The sequence below is a fragment of the Brachycentrus maculatus genome, unplaced genomic scaffold (genome assembly GCF_059751285.1).
Source record: "Brachycentrus maculatus isolate JH-2025_06_01 unplaced genomic scaffold, ASM5975128v1 h1tg000031l, whole genome shotgun sequence".
NCBI classification, from domain to species: Eukaryota; Metazoa; Arthropoda; class Insecta; order Trichoptera; family Brachycentridae; genus Brachycentrus; species Brachycentrus maculatus.
The window spans coordinates 1,019,038-1,041,559 of NW_028280785.1; the positions used below are offsets into that span (position 1 = coordinate 1,019,038).

A 22,522-nucleotide genomic window follows, 5' to 3' on the forward strand; every position below is an offset into this window, starting at 1 on the left:
GTACGAATACAGCCGAAGATATTTCTTGTTACTGAGATTTCGCCGCCTGTTTCCAGACATTGACATGTCCATTTACTTACAAGTAAAATGGTTGGGTACTCGATCGTTTCACTTATTTATTGTCTTCTTTGTTTAGTGAAATTTGCAAATGAAATCATATTTAAAACCTTTTTTATTTTTAAACCATAATACACGATTTACACACAACGAAGGTTTGATAGTCCTAAGAATGAACAATAAATCTTGACATCTCAGATTTGTGATAATTGATAATTGATCAAATTATAACAATAAATATGGGAGTCCAACACCGCAATATATCGTTCCGAAATTTTTTAATTTGTTGCCGACGGATGTAAAAGGTAAAAATAAAATATGAAACAAAGGCAAAATAAAGGAATGGGTAAATGATTAAGAGTTTATTTTATGAAAATTGTAAAATGTTTATATTCTTATTTTTTCTTTCTTTTTTGTGTGTATATTAGGTTAAAATGGTTAAAAACAATGAAAAGTGATTTCAAAAAGAACTCCACCGACGAGAGACACAAGGTAGCTTGGTGGATCTCTGCAATTTTTATTCATGTGTTTAAAATTGTGATTCAAATAAAATATACAATTTACGTTAGTAAAAATATGACGAAGTCAGGATTATACTCGTATATATTTCGCCTCAGACTTGAAAACAACAACAAAAAACAATGTGAAGGCGTCCAAATTTATGAATAAAAGTAATTTATTTTTATTGAATAACAACTGTAATCGCCCACGCATTACTGTGGCTTTGTCTGGTTAAATAGAAAACAAAGAAAATAGAAATCACGCATTTCAAATATGTCAAATTGAGCAATGTTTGTAAGAAAATATTAAAAATCATTAAAACAATAATTGAATGAAAAATATAAAAACTGCTAAATGACAACATCTGTCAAAACAAACGTTATCCAATATCAACAATGTATCTATTGCGTCTGTTGCTGTAACGCTTAACAGATGGCGCAGCCATTTTTGTTGAAATATCTGTCCCAGCTATTAACCCCTGTCACACGTGATTTTTGAAGCACGCGCGTATTTGAATGCAACGTTGTGTTAAAAATTCAAAGCAATCGGTGAATAACTGGAAATGATTTGAGATTTTGATCAAACCAATATTTACATTCAAATTTTAATAATTATTTAAAAAATAGTACTGACGAACCGCTTCATTTACCCCCAACAAAAAGATAATGTTACAAGCTTTATATTTATAAAATAATATCGAATTAATGTAAGGCAAATTATAAATTTAAGAAGAGCATTTTGTTCATACAGAATTGGAAAGATTTTGTGATTTTTTCTCAAAGTTCTTAACGTGAAAAGGAAGATTTTAGAGTTTTGTTTTGAAAGAGAATCTACTACCCAAATGGCGACCTCTTTTCAGCGTATCTGGGTTAAAATAGTAGTTATAATTTTCTGAACACGAAATAAAAATCTTCCAGTTGAAAAGAAAATGTAGCACAATCTGTGTTAAGCAAACACGACTTCTCCATAGTAAAACGATATCATCACCAAAACATAGAGGAAAACATACAGAATCCCTAATCGGTTCGGTCCGCGGTGTCCCACTAGCTATCTCGTAGAACCAATTCAGTGAACGACCGCTCTCCGGCGTAGACGGTCGTGTCTACGGCTCTCCAACCCGCGAATCTACGTTTCACGTTCTCTCGATAAATTCACTCTCGTAAAATGCTTTTCCGTTAAGGGTTTCCGAAGAAATTTCCTCTCGAATTTAGCGCCAATAGGTAGCGATTTTTCCTTTCTTTTTTATATCCTAAACGTCGGGATTTTTTGTGCGTGTAATAATTGAATGACAATTGTCTCATTTTTATCACTTGTCTGGCGCTAAAGAATTCATTTCCACCCATTGTGTATCGTTGTTTGTTTCTAAGTTAACATTCGCTATCAGCAGAAAAAAGTGAAAAGAACCGATCATAAAAATAAATGGAAAAGACTTAATTTCGTTATTTAAAATAATGATTGTGTTCAAATGGAAATATTAACAATATTTAATACATTTATATAAAAAATACGCATTTTTAATAAATTTTAAAACTTGTCATGTTTCAAATTACTGTAAGAGAAGAAATTGAAACTTTCTTTAAAAACTTAAAGATTTAAGTTTTTAAAGAAAATATATTGAATAAGATTTTAAATAAATCCACTACTTTTCGCACACTTATAAGAGGTAAGGTAATATTTTTTATGCTTTGATTATAACAGAATATATTTTCCGGACTTGATATTTCAAAGACGTTTTAAAATGTAATAAGATAAAAATATGTATGCTTTTTTTTCTACAACTATATGTATACGTAATCTTTGTATTTTATTAGTATTTAATGTATATTCAAAATGATACATAACATATAATTGGGTCTTGCTGAATTACACTAGCCTGCTGTTCTATAATACGATACATATATTATGTTAAAAGAAACTTAAAACTTAAAAACGTAACTAAATTAAAACTTAGAAATTTGACATTTCATTAAAATAAAAAGAAATAAAAAAAATCAACATTCAGGTATTTCAATCCTACACTAATTAGATGAGTATTTATTTTTGAAAAAATGTTCAAGTGACTCTAAAATCTAACTTTATAGGCGTCAACTTTAAGCCTATTCATGAGTGAGAGGGTTGAATCTGCATGAAGAAAGTTACAATAATTGCATGTTACTATTCTTATGTGAAAAATTTTAGCCAAAAACAGTTGCAAAAATTAATACATGATACCTAACGAATATTATGTTTTAAAACAATATTGTCTTTATATTTATGATATTTGTATTTTAAATTCATCCAATTGAAACCATGTTAAAAATGATTTTTTCTATACATCGAAGAATGTTATAAGTTTTTTATCGTTAAAAAATCATAGCTTAATCATAGCATAATTAAATGTTCAAATCATTTTACGGCCTAATTCAAATAGAAATGTATAACCAATGCCAAGTAAAACTAAAAAAACATCACGATGCTCCCCACCGGAGTAAACAGAGATAATAAATAGGTAGAGTAGGCAGAGTAAGCAACGCCAATCTAAACAAATAAGATCTTCCTCTTCCGCATTCACGCGTCTCCTAATACATATCCGCTGATTATTCTGACTCTTGACCTAGTCACTTTTAAGTATTTGAAATACTTGACCGTGCCAAGTTTTTCTCGGTCGTTCTATGATCCTATTTCCAATAACACTCGCCTGATAAATTTGTTTTATTGTTTTTTTACAGATTCGATTCACGTGCTACAAGCATCTCGCACACTTTTTCTAATTTTTTCGATAATATTTTTCTCAAACTGGATTTTTTTCTTAACTCACCATTCGATCATCATACATCGTTTTGCCGCATATTCACCTAAGAGATGGCTTTTCGACTGCATTCACTACACTTAAAATCTTCTTTTTTTACTCCATTTTTTACTTTCCTACATTCCATACATAAAAATCAATAAATAAAACACCTAACAATACAAACAAAAATCAAGAAAATATATGAAAAACACATAAAATTAGAAGGCACAAAACATCTTTTCTTCAGTAAACCGTAATTTCAGCATGTATATTTGACTCCTGTATTCTACGTAACTAACTGAGTAACTTCTGCTTTGTTCGATATTACTTTTCCCAGGTCGCAAGCCATAATGGAAGAGATTGATTGTTTCGCTATATCCTTGTATATATTCACCAAATAAAAGAATACCTTACTCCCAACTTCTGTTAAGGAACAAATAAATGAAAGGCGGTGTTGAATTCATTACTTTATATAAAATAAAAACTTGAACTTTATGTGTACTTAATAAAATAAAATAAAAGCTTAATATTCAAGTTTTCTTAAAAATGCTATAATATCGTTTTTTAAACAAGATATTTTAAAATTTCTCTGCTTGACAAATGTATGACAAAATGATGAGTTATGGATATTCAAATAAACATATACAACATTAAGAATGCAGAGATAAGACATAATCACCCTTGAGCTTCCTTGGGGTAGTATTTTACTGAAATAGCGCTTTCTAATTTGTTCACAATTAATATTTTTTTAAGCACATTTAATCAAATTAATTTTTGAGATTATTTGTACACGAGTAGGTTTATGAAAAGAATAAATGATAAAAGGCTTGTGTAATGAATCGGTTAGGTGAATTTATTGCAAAAAGAAACCAATAATGGCTTAGAAGAACCAGGAGTACAGGAATCGTAGAAAAACATTGAAATTTTAAATTGATCAAACACTGATTTGATTCTACTAAAATGATCATTTTAATTTTATAAACAAAAAATCTTTTGGAAAATTGACTTGTTAGGGCATTCTCAAACATTAGTTTGAGAATGCCCTAACTAAAGTCATTAATTAAACAATGCCCTAAAAAGGCAAAAGAGTTTTTACAAGAATTTTTGTTTTTATGATTCTAAAAAACATTTTAGCAGACTCAAATCAGTTTTTAATTGAAATATTTTAAGGTAGAAATATGGATACTTACAAATAAAACATCAAATAAATAAAAAAAATCATAGAAATCGTAGGTCAGGAGTCGTAGTAATTAGCCGGTATATTACCGAGATATGTAATTCTCGAAGAGGCGATTAATATTTTCAAAGGCAAAGTTTTTATTTTCTGTGCCTTTTTCTGCAAGAAAACAGCATGATGCTTACTTATTTACTTATTTAAACAAATATAACTGTGAAATAGCATAAATATATACCAAAATAATTACATAATACAATTAGTTCCTGAAAGGTTAATGATACATAAAACTGCTGATTCTCATTATTTTTATTGCCTAGATACGATCTTTATTCAACGCGTATTTCCTATAACACCCATGGACATTGAAAATCTCTTATTACAAAGAAATGTAAATGACCAAGTCTACCCCTCAGAGGTCACGCCTGTGTCAAGGCTTTTAGGGGCTGTGTCAGGAATATATTAACTAAGACAAGAGGCTGGTTTTTCATCAACAACTTAATTTGAAAATAAATTTATTTAAGAGGTTTTTTTTGGAACAAAATAATTTTTCGATACAAATTTTAGATTATTAAATCAAGAAATTTTGGAGAGTGCAATGTCCGTCCCGTTGATTTTAACATTGTTTATATGAATAAATATGAAAATTATTTTTATTAATAGTAAGAAATCAGTGAGAAAAATTAATAAAACTTTTAAATATAATGTGATTCTTGAAGTCGTTATTGTGGTTATACTATGTTTTAATTAGCCGAACGGATATGGATCATTCACATTTTTTACTGCTTTTTGTCATAGCATTATTAACAATCTGATAAACTTAAATATTCCAAACCTTATCCGCACCAAATAGTGCAAAGGGCAGCGCATCGCGATAATGCAAGGTTACATTGATCGTTAATTATCTTAAGACAAAGTGAATAGTACCAGTAACAGCTGATATTAAAGAAATATTAAAGCATGGCATATATTTATTAAAACCTTATCTTAGAATTAAGTCCTGGACCTATATTATGGTAGCCAAACAAGCTAACCACTGCTTTGCGGAGACGAATTTATTATGATATTATCATGGTTAAACAATTATTTTAAATAAATTTCAGATAAGATCTAAAATTTTTTTTTTCAAATGTGCGTTATTTTTTGTAACATAAATACGCAAATGGTGAAAACAAGCATAAAAAATATGAAGACATTTTTGACTTTTTGTATTTCATTGAAAATCCATCCCAATGCTTGCATAGTTGAAGGGTCTAAATGATTCAACAGAAGGGCTCTTATTAAAACTTTTTATTGTACTAGACTTCACAAAAAGACAATAAAAGCCAATTCCACTTCATAAATCGAAATGACTCAATTTGGACCTGAAATAAACTGAAATGGTTTTCAGCACTTTAGTAAAAATACTTTGTTCAATATTGTTCATTTTTTTCATTTTATAAAAAAAAATTAATTTCGTTAGTCTTGCCTAATATAAAATTTATATTAAAAAAATTACGTACTACATCCATTAGTTTATTCCGTTAATTTCAAAGAGGTGATAATCATTTAAAATAAACTATTTGATGTTTAACTAACTTTGTCATAAATATTTCTGTTTTAAATATTAAAAAATGTTTTAGAATATTTTGAGTGTGTCCAAATACTGATTCACAAATCTGGATTATCTCCAATTACAGGAGTTATTTTTCATGTTATTTTTTAAATCTTATCAACGATGAAGTACAAAATGGAAGTCTGGGTATTTACGGGGCTAAAGACCGTCATAAGCTGGTTTAAGTGTATAATATAAGAGTTTCTGCTTAATAAAAAGGTTCTTTTTATCTCACCAATAGATGCGAAGTTCTTTGATGAGATGTCAAAAAAATGTTTTAGAATACTCTGAACATATAAAATAAGTAAGTTGATTTATCGTAAGTTATTTAAATTCATTGAGTGTGTCTATAAATCTTCCCCATTTTCAGATAAAATTCAGCTACTGAAAAACAATTTAACCGAAATCCCGCTGCCATTATATCTCAAAGTATCAATTTTCCAGATATCCGATATGAATTTCCCCTCATATCAGATTAATTTGTGTTTTGGGTTCATTTTGTCTGGCCCTGTACTCAGACAGTCTAGTATGGAATAAATTCCTTCGAGTACTCATTTGTTCTCAAGCCAAAAAAAAAACATTTCTAATTTATTTAATTTATTACATTTAATTAATAAAAAACCATGGGTCACGTAAGGGGACGATATTAGGAATTTGCTAATTGTGTTGGTAACCTCCATTAAAAAAAACACAAATCGTAACCTAAATAAAATTACCATTGATTTAAATCTAAGCGACAACAACAAATTTTGCCAAAATTTCGTTTCAATAAGTCAAACACATCAACATTTAAACATTATCGATAGTATTTCAATAAAAAATTAACTTTAAACAGTTTTTCTTTTTTCAATGTCTCAACATAGGCGTGACTTTTCACCGCCAAACTTTTAATATGGCTGAGACTATCTTAACTTACTTTAGATTCAAAGTGCAAAAACTGAACGACATTTTTTAGGAAAAAACGAAACCGATGGTGACAAAATTAGGCTCGGGGACGAAATTTTGCGACTTTACCTTACCGAAAAACGCTTGATAACCTAATCCTTAATTTTTATGCAGCTTATGCTTTGAACAGTTATTTTTACAGCTTATGCTTTGAACAGTTATGAATAGTGCGTCCAAAACTTTGTTTAAAAATTCGACTTCATCCATTTATTTATATTTTTACATTAAATTCTATTATTTGGAACATAAATTAATCAAAATGCAATAGTAGGTATTCTTCATTTTAAACGGTGTTTGCTCAATTGAATGATTGTACCAAACCATTTTCTGTAACCAAAAAAATCAACCCAAGTTTTCTTAAATATTAAGACGGAATATAAAATTTCACGTAGATAATTTCTCATAAATATTTTAAGTAGCCTGCCACGATTTTAAAGGCGACAAAATTTCTTCAGTTCAAACATCGGACCGGGGGTTTAGTTTGCCCGACTATCTCAGATCATTAATGAACCCGTGGCAATTAGGTAATCGGGTCAAAAGTCTGCTTCATTAGTGTTGATAAGTGACAACACAGCCACCGCGGAGGGCAAATTTGGTTGACTTTTAATAAACTTAAGTAATTTAAACATGGGTTTATTAAAATTTGATAAAACATTGGGTGATCAAAATTTTGAAAACAATTATTGATTGAGAGAATATTTCAAAACTACTCTGTAAAGGTGTTTGGTTTCGATGACTTAAAGCTTACTTTTTTTTAAAAATCTCAACATTGCCTTCATATTAAAAAAAAACGATCAAATGATTATTGCAACGATTTCATGCAGTATCCTATGTACCGTTGGGTGCGAAGATCGGTAATAATATATTTTTTTAAATTGGATGATTTATATATCGCCATTTTTGTAAAATACTACCTCAAGGGCGATTGTTTATACAGAATGGATTATGATATGGAAATGAATTATCATAGTTTTTTTATCATTAGGTAAAAAATATATGTATTAAAGAAAAACATCGTCAATCGGTAGTAGTAGATATAGTAACTGACAAAAAATTGAATCTTTTTATTATTTGTGAAGGAAAAATGATTATTTCATTAAAATCACCGTTTTATAAATCAAACTTAGTACATTTTATTCACATTTCAACATAAGTGTAAAACAATATAGAAGTCTGTGTATTTACAGAGCTTATGACCTGTTAAAGACTGGTTTAATGATCATTTTACACACTTGCAACATTAACTGTTCTACTCATAATTGACAACCAAAATTTTCACAGTACCTACTCACAATTTTGGAACTATTAGTTATATCATTAATATTATGACACAGTATATATAAGTTTTCAACAGCCATCTATGTTGGGTGAGAAAGCTTTTATTTAGCAGAGACCCTTTTATTTGGATGAAGGCGAAGATTTTAAATTTGAATATTACGTGGTAAAACCATATAATCGTTGTTTTTTACAAATCTTTTTTGACACGTATTTCGATATATAACTAACCATCACGCAGCTGCTCCTCAGGGGTAGGCAGAGAGAATAGAACGCTGCACCACTCTGTATTTGCAAACATTCTTCGCCTCTTCTACATTCATGCATCTCCTCATACATACCCGACAACTATTACGACTCCTGACTTGGCTGCTTTCAAGTATTTGACATACCTGATTGTACCAAGGCATGTTTATATCGTAGTCATACAGGAGAAAGTGACCAACTTACAAAACGTAAAATGTTCAGGAGGGCTATTTAAGTCACTTTTGCTTGGCAAGAAAATAAAAATCAATGCAGTTTTTCCTTTGGGATTTTTTTAAGGGCAATATTAAGTTATTAAGATATCAAATAGTCAAAATCACGTTTTTGTAAAAATTACACTTGGTCACTTTCACCTGTATGACTACGATATGTTTACTTTATACGCCGTGTAACATTCCCCATTCTATGTATGGTATAACCAAAACTCCCATTTTCCCAACTCAAAGAACTTCCTTATGTGTGTTGAGATATTAAGAAATAAGTTATTGATTTGGATATCAATAATATCTTCTAAAAATACACAAATATGGGTTAATTCGAATTTGTTTGTAAAGCTCCATTTCTCCTACCCAAAACAGTTCTCATTTTTCCTGTCTCAAGTCTCTCGAATACTTTTTCACTCGACTGGATTCGGGATGGTTTTTGTCTTTGTAGGTCCCTCAACGATTGTAAGTAGGTACCTAACCTAACGTTTCGTTTTCAATGTTATTTCAACTCAAATCCAAATCAAATTCTGAACAAGAAGTCTCTCAATCATAAAAAGAGTGTTAAAAGCTTTTTAAAAATAGAAAAACCATTGTCTAACAATAAAGTTAAATAAAAACTTTGCAACGGTAGAAGCATGTTCTTTTTTAAATATCATAACCAATGCTTAAAAAAAACAGTACTGATTACAACGACAAAGAAAAATCGAGTTTTTCGAATTTATTTGATTTTTTTTCTGAATAGCGTCTGAAACTATCTTAGCCATTTGAAAAATTAGGCTGTGCTTATTATACAGTGTTTGCGAGAGAACAAGTAATTCAATAATACTTTATAATAAATAACTAAAAATATTTTAGGTTTTTATTATTATAAGGGTTTTTTTCAGTCTGGTTTAAATATATTTCCTAACATCTAAGGAAAATTTGTACGTAGAATCAATTTGATCATTACGTGTTTCTTCGCTTTGAAAAATATTTAAATACAAAGTATCTACTTAAGTAATTGTCATTTATTTTGTCAGATATATAGATAACGGATATCTAAAAAATATAAAACCGTTTTCAACTGTTATCAAAAGGATTTGAAATAAATTAGTACATTAAAGTTAATAGTCCTCTACCACGATGCGTATATTGGTATTTTTCTAACTATATCTGATATGGTGCATAAATCGTAGTCGTACAGGAGAAAATGACCAATTAACAAAACGTAAAATGTTCAGGAGGGCCACTTAAGTCACTTTTGCTTGGCAAGAAAATAAAAATAAATGTAATAAGTCATTTTTAACAAGTCAATATATTGTACTTCCAAGTTTCAAAATCCTTTGGGAATTTTTTCACGGCAACATTAAGCTAGTAAGATATCAAATAGGCAAAAATCACATTTTTTTAAAAAAAAAATGTACTTGGTCACTTTATTCTGTATGACTACGATATGTAAGTAGATAATAAAAATTATAAAATACTTATTATCGAAGAAACGACAAAAATTACTGGGTTTGTCGAATTTCACCCCCTTCTTATTCACAGAATTACAATTAAATTTATGTCATACTTTGTATTATGCGAACAATGTCGACATTTAAACATTTTTATTGTGTTAACATATCTCCAAAGTGCTCTATAGCGCCTTGTTTACCCAAATTGAAGCAGAGTTGGGAGTAAGAAACCTCGAATATTGTGGTGAAATCTCAAATCTCTTAACGACCATTCAAGAGGACCGTACTCTTGGGTATCCCAAAGGAATTTAGCAAGAAGACTATTTTGGACTATTTATATATGTATGTAAGTGGCTAGATAATGCGTCTAGTTACTAGACTCCAGTGCCACGCACATACGAGTAAATACATATCGCTCACTCCTTTCATCAACGTCAAAAAACTAGATTTTTCAGGAGATCGTTTTTAAAGTTTAAGAATATAATAAAATATATTAAAAATAAATATCAAGCCACTTATTAAACTTTTTACTATGCAACAAATCTTTATAAGTAAAATTTGAAGGTTTTTTCTCCGTTTGGAAAACATTAAGTTTATTTTAAAAAATAATTAAACAATACCGTTCCTTCTGAATGCAAAAACAACACTTTCTGCCGTGTAGCGGGTAAATATTATGTTAAAAATATGCCGCTTTTGCTGGGATACAGTACATTTTCTGGGCATCCTGAAAACATGCACAACTGAAAATTGACGATTTTCGATATATGACGTTGTTTAAAGGAGTGAGCGATATATGATCACTTTATAACGCTTAATTTTTTTCTTAATAACGTTTTTCATAATATATGTATTGACTTCTGTTGGAGTAGAAACTACAAACATACACATATCAGAACACAGAACACAGAACACAGACAAGTATGAATGAGGAAATGCACGTGCGTAGAAGAGTCGAAGAATTTTCGCAGACAGTGGTGTGGCATTCTGTTCCTGCCGTCTACCTTACAGAAAAGCGACTTACGAGTAAAATTAATATTTCATAATTTTGCTAGATTTTTACAATAATTAATTTTTAAAAATTTACCAATCTTTCCCATTTTTCATTAAGCTTAAATAACTCTGATTGTAGTTGAAATACAAACAGTCATAGCGTATTTTATATTTTGGAATCATTCGTCGTTTGCACCATCTAAAACCAAAAAATTACGTCGAAATGTTAAAATTATTTTTTTGTAGTAAAGGGAAAAACCTTAAGTTAGAGCACCAGTAAGTTATAAAGTACGTCAAATCTAAAATTAAGCACATAAGAATATAAAATAAAATAATGTGGGCTTTGTCCCATCATTCCAATCAAGTTGGTTTCATGTCGGAGTCAAGTACGCAAACCAAGGGTCTTGAATCTGGTGCTTTGTGCGCCTTAAATGGTCATTTGATAGTTTCTAGGGGTCACTTTTATCCTTAAGTGGTGGACCCCTAATTTACGACATATTTGAATATAATTTTCATTTGAATAGCACTATTTAACCCTTATTCAAACTTTAAAATTTGCCTTCATCGGGATATATGAGAATCCATATACTAGACTGGATTTTAAAAATTATCTTTTTAATATTTGATAAGATGATGTTTCTTTTTAAAATGTTATTGTTCTATATATATAAATATATATATATATTTATATATATATATATATATATATATATATATATATATATATATATATATATATATATATATATATATATATATATATATATATATATATATATATATATATATATATATATATACATATACTATATATATATTTATTTATATATATATATATATATATATATATATATATATATATATATATATATATATATATATATATATATATATATATATATATATATATATATATAAATATATATATATATATATATATATATATATATATATATATATATATATATATATATATAGTACCATCACCATATAATGGCATACACTATGCATGCCATTATATGGTGATGGTACTTATTGGTTATGGTAAATATCTGAGGAAGATATTTTATTATGGTGAACATTTTCTTTATTTCAAGGTGATGGCTATATCTTACAAAAGTTACATGTTAGCATATTTTTACAATGATTACAATACATTGTTTATATTTATAATACTTTCTGGGTGCTTACTATACTGGGAATGATATGAGGTGAAGAAATTATAGGTACATCATGTATTCACGAATGTGAAAAACAATGGGCTTGCCTTACTAGTAAACCCTAGGCACGCCACTGATATATATATATATATATATATATATATATATATATATATATATATATATATATATATATATATATATATATATATATATATATATATATATATATTTATATATATATATATATATATTTATATATATTTATATATATATATATATATATATATATAAATATATATATATATATATAAATATATATATATATATATATATATATATATATATATATATATATATATATATATATATATATATAAACATACATATATATATATATATATATATATATATATATATATATATATATATATATATATATATATATATATATATATATATATATATATATATATATATATATATATATATATATATATATATATATATATATATATATATATATATATATATTTATATATATATATATATATATATATATATATATATATATATATATATATATATATATATATATATATATATATATATATATATATATATATATATATATATATATATATATATATATATATATATATATATATATATATATATATATATATATTTATATATATATGTATTTAGCCACATTTTGAACGATACTTGTTGTGGGTAAAATCTATTTCCTTTTTGATGTTCCGGATTCATAAAACTTTTACATCCCTCGCTCATTATTATGTTCCTTGTCAATTATCCCTTATAGTAAGCTCATTGTGAGAAGTTGAAAGTTCTATCGTCCAGCAAAGTCGCATAAACTATGTCGTTTCTTTACACAAAATACATACAAGCTCGAATATTGTACCTTAATTCCAAGCAAAACTATAGCTTAAGTAAAATAAAAATAATACAAGAGATTTGAAAATAACATAATTAAAAAAAAACATGTAAGAAAGTGATTTTTTGAGTAGTTTGCAGGATTAATCGTTTTTAATTTCATTTAAATATAGAATATACTTATAGTTTCGTCAAATGAACTTGTTACATTTTTAAAATATGTAATGTTTATATTCGTTTTATAACATATTTCAAATAAAATTATTCTAGACTCACCTTATGGTTCTTATATGAGTGGGAAATTTGTTTTTATAATAAGATTAACACTAAAGTCAATAAGATACTGACATTTCCTTAAATTAAGTATCTTATTTATTTTAAGAAAGTGATTGATAAAAAATGATATTAATATAGAACTGTTAAAATAAAATATAAAACTTTACAAAAATCAAACAACCAACATCTATTAGCGATAAAATAAATTTAATTGCGATTTTAAAAAAAACGGACACATATTATATATTATTTAAATGAACTAATCTACAAACGTATTTTTCGAAAAGTGTGATTGTCATAATGAGATACGGAGTTAAATTGAAATATTAATGCTGACCAATGCAAATTAATAAATAAAGTGAACTTTTGGCAAATAATTTATCGTATCTTTGAAAGCTACTTTAATTAATTTTGTTATTGAACTCAGTGATTTAGATTTCTGTTTATTTTTATGGCCAATAAATATGTTTAAAAGAAACAAATAACCACGTTAAAACATTATGTACCGTGAGCCGTATGTTATGCCAATTGGATCGCTTACCTTAGAAACAAACTGTGATATAATTAATTAAAAATAAATATTTAATCTGTATTTAATCTGTATCTCAAGATCAAAAAACATAACCCATTTTTTACAACAAAAAAAAACATTCAATTATTGAAAAACACCAAATTAAATTTTAATTAATATTTTCCATTGGAATATAAGTTGATATTTTTAGTATTAACTTTTGATCGATAACCCTACCTTTTTTCCCTTTGGTATTGACATTCAACCAATCAAAGAGCTTGTTAAAACGTTAATTACAAAATCGGTTGAAAATCTACATACTATATTTAAACAAATTCATCTTGATGGGAAAATGTAAAGTGGGTATTTTGGTGAAACTAATTTTATCTCTCGAATTCGCCTAACCACGAACAAATCAAGTGTTTAAGTTTACCGATTCCAAAATTAACCACGGATGCAATTAATTGTATCGTATCCGTTTGCAATAATAATTTATATGCAACGCTGTGGGCGCAACCGGTATTACTAACGATGCACTAGTAAAGGGACTTGTTGTTGATATATATATATATATATATATATATATATATATATATATATATATATATATATATATATATATATATATATATATATATATATATATATATATATATATAAATTTATATATTTATATATACAATATTTAGTAAAAATGTTATATTAATTGATAAATTAAAGGCATTCATTTTTTTAAAGTAAAATCATTTTCAGTAGAAGATACCGTTTTTGTTGTTATTTTTTTTAAACTTTTTAACATTGAAACTAAATACTAAATAATAATGTCACTACCAGATAAAAATAAGAAATCAATTATTGCCCTTAACAAATCTTGCTATTTATTACCCTACCACCCTTGAAGTAATATTGTCCATTTTTAAAGCAAAGTAATGATTATTTTTCACAAAATTTTTACTTGAATGCTCAAGAGGTAACGATGGATTGGTTGCATATTTGAAAAGTTTTGTGGAAAGCTCGTATGCAGTGTTTGAAAAAGTTTTGCTGTTCTTACCTGCCAAAGATTGTTTGTCATACACCGTTTCCAAGATATACAATAGTGAAATTTGCGAAAACTTTGTAAAAATCGGCACCTTGTATTCCGAGTTCGTTTAGAGTTATATCAACAAAATTAACTATTGAAGCTACCTATTGACTTATTTGGAATAACCGCAATTTAAGTACATAATTTTAGCAAAGAAAATATAGTGGAACCTCTCATAACGAGCATAATTCGTTCCAGGATCATATTCGTTATGCAAAACACTCGTTTAATGAAACATTTTTTATTTTGACTAACGTAGAAATCCCGGCTCACAAGTGAATGTCGTGAAAAAGGGACTTGCCTTTCCCCGTAACTCGTTTTGCTAAATTTCGCTCGTTAAAGGAGCAAATTTTTAACTTTTTTTCAAATACTCGTTATGAGAGGTGGTCGTTACGAGAAGTACTACTTTATATTAAATCTGCAATAATAACTGATAGCACTATTAACTGAAATATGTAATAAAGGCACACTTTTGTGATAAGTGATAATTAAAAAGCTGAGAAATACAAATTTTAATCCTTAAATTGAATGCATTAAACATAATCGCATTAATGATACATAGGTTCTGTAAAAGCGATTAAAACGTTGAAAAAAATAACTTAAAATATGTTGCTAAGCTTATTAGAAAAGGAAGCTAGCATGTCTATTGATGAGAAGAATTACAGTTAGTATACCTTGCTCAAGTCGTGTAGTCGTGTAGCGCAGCAATAAGTCCACACATGTTTAGTAAATTTATAATTAAATAGTTAAAAAAAAGAAAACATATCAACAATTATTTTATAAATTTAATACAATTTAATAATGTAAAGAGAGTAAAACAATAGATAAACATAAAAAAACCTCAAAAAATTATAAAGTAACAGGATAAAGTAACCATTTTCTGTCACCATTTTGCTCTCGGCACATGAAAACCGTTGTAACATGTTTATTTTTTCTATTCTAATAAATACAATAGAGCCGTGGGGATATCACATCTTTTATTCAAAAGTCCGTTCTTTATTTCTAACGTATTGTTCCTCTTAAAAGCACGTTATTTTTTGCATCAAAGTTGAAATTTTTGATGTCGTTAAAGAACTTAAATAACTCTTTAGGTATAAGCATTAAAATAAAATAAGATCTCAAATAAACCTTAAGATATTAGTATTTAAATAAAAAAAAGATCTTAAAAAAACCTTAAGGTATTAGCATTAAAAAAGGTAAACCAATTAACATACGTATGTAGTATCTTAATGCATGAACTGTATGTAGTATCTTTTTTGAATTGGTGACCTAATTAAGTAAAAAATAAACTTCAGAAGGGAACTGACTGAAAAATGATAAATTAAGAGTTCATTGACCCTAATAAATTCCATCACAATCGATAAAATACATAAATGCAAGATTAAAGTTTTCTGAAACTCCCGCACAATTTTCAAGAATCTAAAATGTTTGTTCCCTCTTTTCTTCTCCCCATTAATCATTAAAAAATACATAAAACCTGATCATTTGTTCCCAGCCTAGCAAAAGAGGAATAAAACGTTGGGTTGTATGTAATTTATGATTATTTTTTTATGATTACCCTGTTATGTGAAAACTGGTTTTCTTCCCAAGCACTTGGTGTATTTTATTTCATTTCCGTCTTTAAAATTTTCATTACAGAAATATTTTAAGTGAGCAAATCAAATATAGAACAATAATCGTTAAATGCATAAGAAAAGACTGTTTGCTAGATGCGTTAATTTTTTTTTATGTATTCGTACCATATACATTTTTTCCTGAAGTTTTTTTTCATCATATTTTATTAAATAGATTTGTTTATATCCTAGAGTTGTGTACATACGTCACAGTTGTTTGTCACTGTTTGTAACCTACAATAAAATTTAAGTAAAAATTGACTTTTTTATATTAAACAAATAATCCCTAAATATTGTTCAAATTATAACGTAATGTCAAATGTCGTTGTGATAGTTTTCTGGTTTATTTTTTCTATTCAAAATTGGTTTAGAATGTATTCATTCATTCCTTTTGATTATGCCAGTTTACAAAGTCGATTGTTATTATTAAAAGTATATTATAAATTTTAATAAACCCTTAGAAAATAGGATTATTCAGTTAATTATACCTGTGCAGAAGAACAGTTAATATAAAGAATGATTGTTTGCTCACCGAGACCATAATAGAATCGCATTAATTTATTGAAATCAGGTCGCTGAAACCAATTTGAGTTGTATAATTCAAGATAAATTTCTTTTGAAACTCGTAATCTACTGCAAAAGAAAATCTAAGAATGGTTTTCTCTGCTCTAGACATTGAGATTAATGACATAAATAGAGCCCCAAAGTGAGAAAAATAGGAACTTTGCAGACTAATTGAGTTTGGATCATTTTGAGGAGTTAACTATAATACAATAAGTTCACCCAAAATGAATTATAGTATTATCGAGTATAGAATTCCTAAACTCTACCCAAGATTCAGCCGAGCAAATACTGATTCGATGTATTACTTTACTTTATAATTTTATGTCATTGAATTAACGTTACTTTTGATTGAATTTTTTTACTAACGTTGTTCGCATATGTTTTGGAAAAAAGTATACATACTCGTATTAACAAATCTCTATCCATATTTAACTATACATTTTGCGGTTTTATTTGTAAAATATGCTCTCGACTTGCTTAGATAGCTCTTACCTCCTCTTCATCCTTTAATGAACTAAGGACACAACTCTAAAATTTAGCTTCATTATTTTTTTCGCCAGTTACTTTGTTGTAAAATCTACATATTTATACAATTTAAGTAAATACGACTGTTTCTGAAAACCTATTATGACACGTATTTATATGTATTTCGCGTCATTTTTAAACACCATACTGCGTTTGAAAATGATGCGGAATACATCGAAACACCTGTCACAAACGATTTTCAGAAATAGTGGTATTAACTAGGTAAAATTGAAATTAAAAATCTGAAATGTAGACTTAGCTTCACATACGGTATTTGAAAATGATGCAAGATACATACATTGAAATACGTGTTACAATAGATTATAAGAAAAAGTGGAATTTACCAAGTAAATCATATTTTTTTTAATGTATTTGATACAATTTTCATCAACTTTTACAAAATCATTTGAAATTTGAATTTGTATTTCTTTTAAAATATGTAGTCAATATTGCTCATATTATTAAAATTTATTAGTCAGCTCAGTAAACTTAGAATATTTCAGGAGATTTACAAAAATCATTAAATAACACATTAGTTATTGTTTTATTTTTTCAAATTATTTTCTGTATTATTATCTTATATTTGTTTTTTCATTATAAATCCACTAAATTCAGAAAATACGGAATGAGGATAACCTAAACAGAATTTCCTTGCAAGTGTACGATTCATTATATTTCTCTCTAACTTTTCCAATCAAATCAACCGCAACCTTTCAAAGATTCAAAGAATTTGTTTCAGTTCATATTGCTAATATTTATATATAATTTAATGAAATGTTTTTTTGAGATTTGTATTTTCATGTTCACCAATGAAGATTGTAAAAATTTGACAATATTTGGGAAGAACCTTTAATATAAATTACTGCCATATGTGGATTAAACCAGAATGTACCAACAAAAAAGTATTAATAATTTATTTACCAATCATTTTTGCTTCACGGCTTGTTTTAATATTCTTTCTTCACTCATTCGATTCATACGCTAAAGCGATCTCAACACGTATTTCTTAATTTTATCGATAATACTTACCTCAGCTTTGCATTCTTTCCTTATATCACCATTCAAACATCTATCATACAACGTTTTGCCGCACATTCGTATTAGATAATGCATTTCTATAGCATTTAATCTACTTTCATCCTTCTTTTGGCAACTCCGTGCTTCACTTCCATACATTAGAGTTGGAACCAGAACTCCATTGTGTACTGCCAGACTAGCTTTTGCTGAGAGAGTTATATTTGCTATAACTGAATTCAGTGCACCATTCACTCTATTCCCTGCATTTCTTCTCCTGTCTATATCTATATCATTATCAAGATTTCCATCTCTAGAAAATATACTTCCCTAACTCACTAACTAATCATCACACCGCTTCCCCGTAGGAGAAGGCAGAGAGAATAGAAAGCCATACCACCCAGTCTTTGCAAAGGTTCTTCGCCTCTTCCACATTCATGCATCTCCTCACACATACCCGATGATTATTTCGAGTATTTGATGTACCTGACTGCGCCAAGTTTTCCTCGATCTTGCTCGGCTTCTTTTTCCAACAACATTTGCCTCATAAATTTGTTTGACCGTTTTTTCATCACTTATACGTTCCACATGCCCAAACCATCTCAACACACCTTTCTTAATTTTATCGATAAAGTTTATGTCAGCCTTACATTCTTTCCTTATTTCACCATTCAAACATCTATCAATATACTTCTCAAATATACAAAATCATCTACCCGTTTCAAAATTTTCTTCAACCATATTTTGTATTTAGTTATGTCATTTCTATACGCTTGTACTTATGCACTTGCTAATGGTGATTTACGTAACCCACTGCAGTTGCCTCACTGATATTACCCGACTCTTATTTTTGAAAAAATCTTCAAAAACTGCTATTTTTTTCTTTTAACAGATAATATACTTCCGTCGGAATTCTAGGGCCAGAGAAACATTTCTCTTTATAAAAGGTATTTTTTTACATTTTCAATATGGGGGATATCTTACTGCCACGTTTCCTGTGAACGAACTTTATTTAGGGGCTGTAAACAGCCTTCCAGAGATAAGTACATTTCGATAAAAAGGAAAAGTGATTCACGTGAATCCTTTAATAATACCCATTTGTGCAAACATTATTCGTGCTTTATTGAATCGAAAAATAGTGAGGAAATTAGCTGCGGACATATTGAATATTTGTATTAACTGATTTCCAATAAATTTAAGTTGCAATTTTATATTTCCGATGGTAATAAATTTTGCAAATATTACTTAAGTCAATAATAATATATTGTTTTGTACGTGTTTCTAATAAAATGTAGGACGTATAATCATTCCGACCCAAACTTAAAAAAAAAACTTTAAACTTATAAAACTGTTGTTGTTTCACTTTAAAAATTTACTATCGTATTTCATGGAATTATGGGAAGATTTAATTTCTAATTTTTCTTTTTCTTTTTACAATATATTTTTATTGTAATTTGAGAAAATGATACTTACCAAGTACAATTTAAAATATAAATGGGTATATATAACCACAAAATACCGAATCAATAAATGAAGATTTTAATTTTATTATATTACACTTTATTATTGTTCTCAAGAACATATAAAATACAAATTTAAAATTCTTTAGTTCATAAAACTTGACGCATTGGCATAAATAAACTAAAAAACGGCCTTATAACAAACAAAGTTAATTTTTTTTAATATTTGAATTATTGTGTTGTACCACAGTCAAAGCTGAATTAAAAAATATAGGTAGCAAGAAGCTTTAGTGTGTGAATTATTTTTTACGCTAAACACTATATTTACCATCATATTATGTTCCATGATACTGTTGACTTCAAATATTTGCGATCGCAAATTTATAATTTTGCAAATATGTAGTTATCAATGTATTTTTTAGAGCAAACACCATTTAAACTTTATTTATTTTACTGAGTTATGTTTCACTATTTGTAAATTAATGTATGCTTCATTTCAATTGTAAATAATATAAAGATTAATATATATTTATATATATTCAATATGTTTTTGTAAACACACACATCAAACCATACAAAACAGGGCAAACATAGTAGGAGACATTAAGTCATTTCCATTTAAATCATCTTTATCCCTAAATCACTTTACCACCATGAAACGAATATGAGTTCCAAATAAATTAGCATTGTGAAACAAAATTACCATCCTGTCAAGTGAATTCCAAATATTTGCACTTCATAAAATAAAATTAAGCCCGTCTATAATAGTAAAAGAGTTATAAAATAGAAAGCATGAAAAGACTTTTATTGAGTTGAAAGGCTGAGCTTTTTTGCTTAGAATTCCATGTTGCTTCTGTAAAGCTTTGCGTCTTTAAGCTATCTCATGATACTAGACTTTCAGAGATTTTGATTGATGAGCAGCTTCAAAGTGTGTAAAAAGCGAACAATAGCATTGGCTTTTAAATTATCTTAAAATCCTTTTTACTTGATCAAATAACCATGGGTTGGTAATATTTTATTCACGTACATATATAAATATATATATATATATATATATATATATATATATATATATATATATATATATATATATATATATATATATATATATATAATATATATATATATATATATAGATATTATATATATATATATATATATATATATATATATAATATATATATATATTATATATATATATATATATATATATATATATATATATATATATATATATATATATATATATATATATATATATATATATATATATAATATATATATATATATATATATATATATATATATATATATATATATATATATATATATATATATATATATATATATATATATATATATATATATATATATATATGTCTCGCAGATGAATGGGTTATTCGCCTCAAATATGATTTCGTAAACGATCACATTTAAAAAGGGAATAAAACTTAAAGTCTAATTAATCTATGTATATTCGGCGTAATTGTGACATGTTATCTAAATAAACCGTTTAATATTTTTATACAAGACAACTTAAATTTAACTTAATATTAAAACTTTTTTTTTAAAAACATCTCTAAATTAAAATATTCAATAATAAAAATGCAATACAGATCATTACTTTCTAACTAAATGATACTGTTTAAAATAAATAACTTAACCACTACTTTGAAAACAAAATACATAAATTATAATATCATACAAGAAAGAAAGCCCCATGAAAAGAATGATGGTCTATTCATGGCACATTTTAATAATTCATTTAGCCCCAAAGTCCTGGAAATCATAGGAACTTTTGGTATTTTCTGTCAATTTGTCTCTCGACATGCCCTTAATAAATCACACACAATAACATCCGAGTAAATCCATCAACTGGTAAAGAGTAATCTTTTCTTAACACCCTGAGACCCTTCGGCTGACCCCTTTCTTCTTTCCGTGTTTTCCATCTCTCACCCCTCAGCTCTCATTTCTTTCCTCTAGGTTTTCTCACCCTAAGCCTCTCCACGCCACTACCACCGAACCACATCTCATCAATCACTAACATGTGGGATTATCATGGCCATTGTTTGAGCAGAACTATCAACAAACCCTGTTATGTCAAATTAGGGATTTGACGTCCAGTCGCATATGATAGCTACATGGAGAACAAAGATTTTTCAAAAACTCTCTCTTATCTATCCTGTATTTATGATAATATTTATGATAA

At 27.5% G+C, this 22,522-nt stretch overlaps 1 protein-coding gene across 1 annotated transcript in view; it reads left to right on the plus strand.

Moving 5' to 3' along the window:
• Positions 1 to 1,653: 1,653 nt before the first annotated feature.
• Positions 1,654 to 22,522, plus strand: part of LOC148312834 (trace amine-associated receptor 1) — a 144,394-nt gene continuing 123,525 nt past the window's right edge. Inside the window, exon 1 of the mRNA XM_088272406.1 lies at positions 1,654 to 2,226. The gene's annotated coding sequence lies outside the window, so the exon portion shown is untranslated. The remainder of the gene's footprint in view (positions 2,227 to 22,522) is intronic.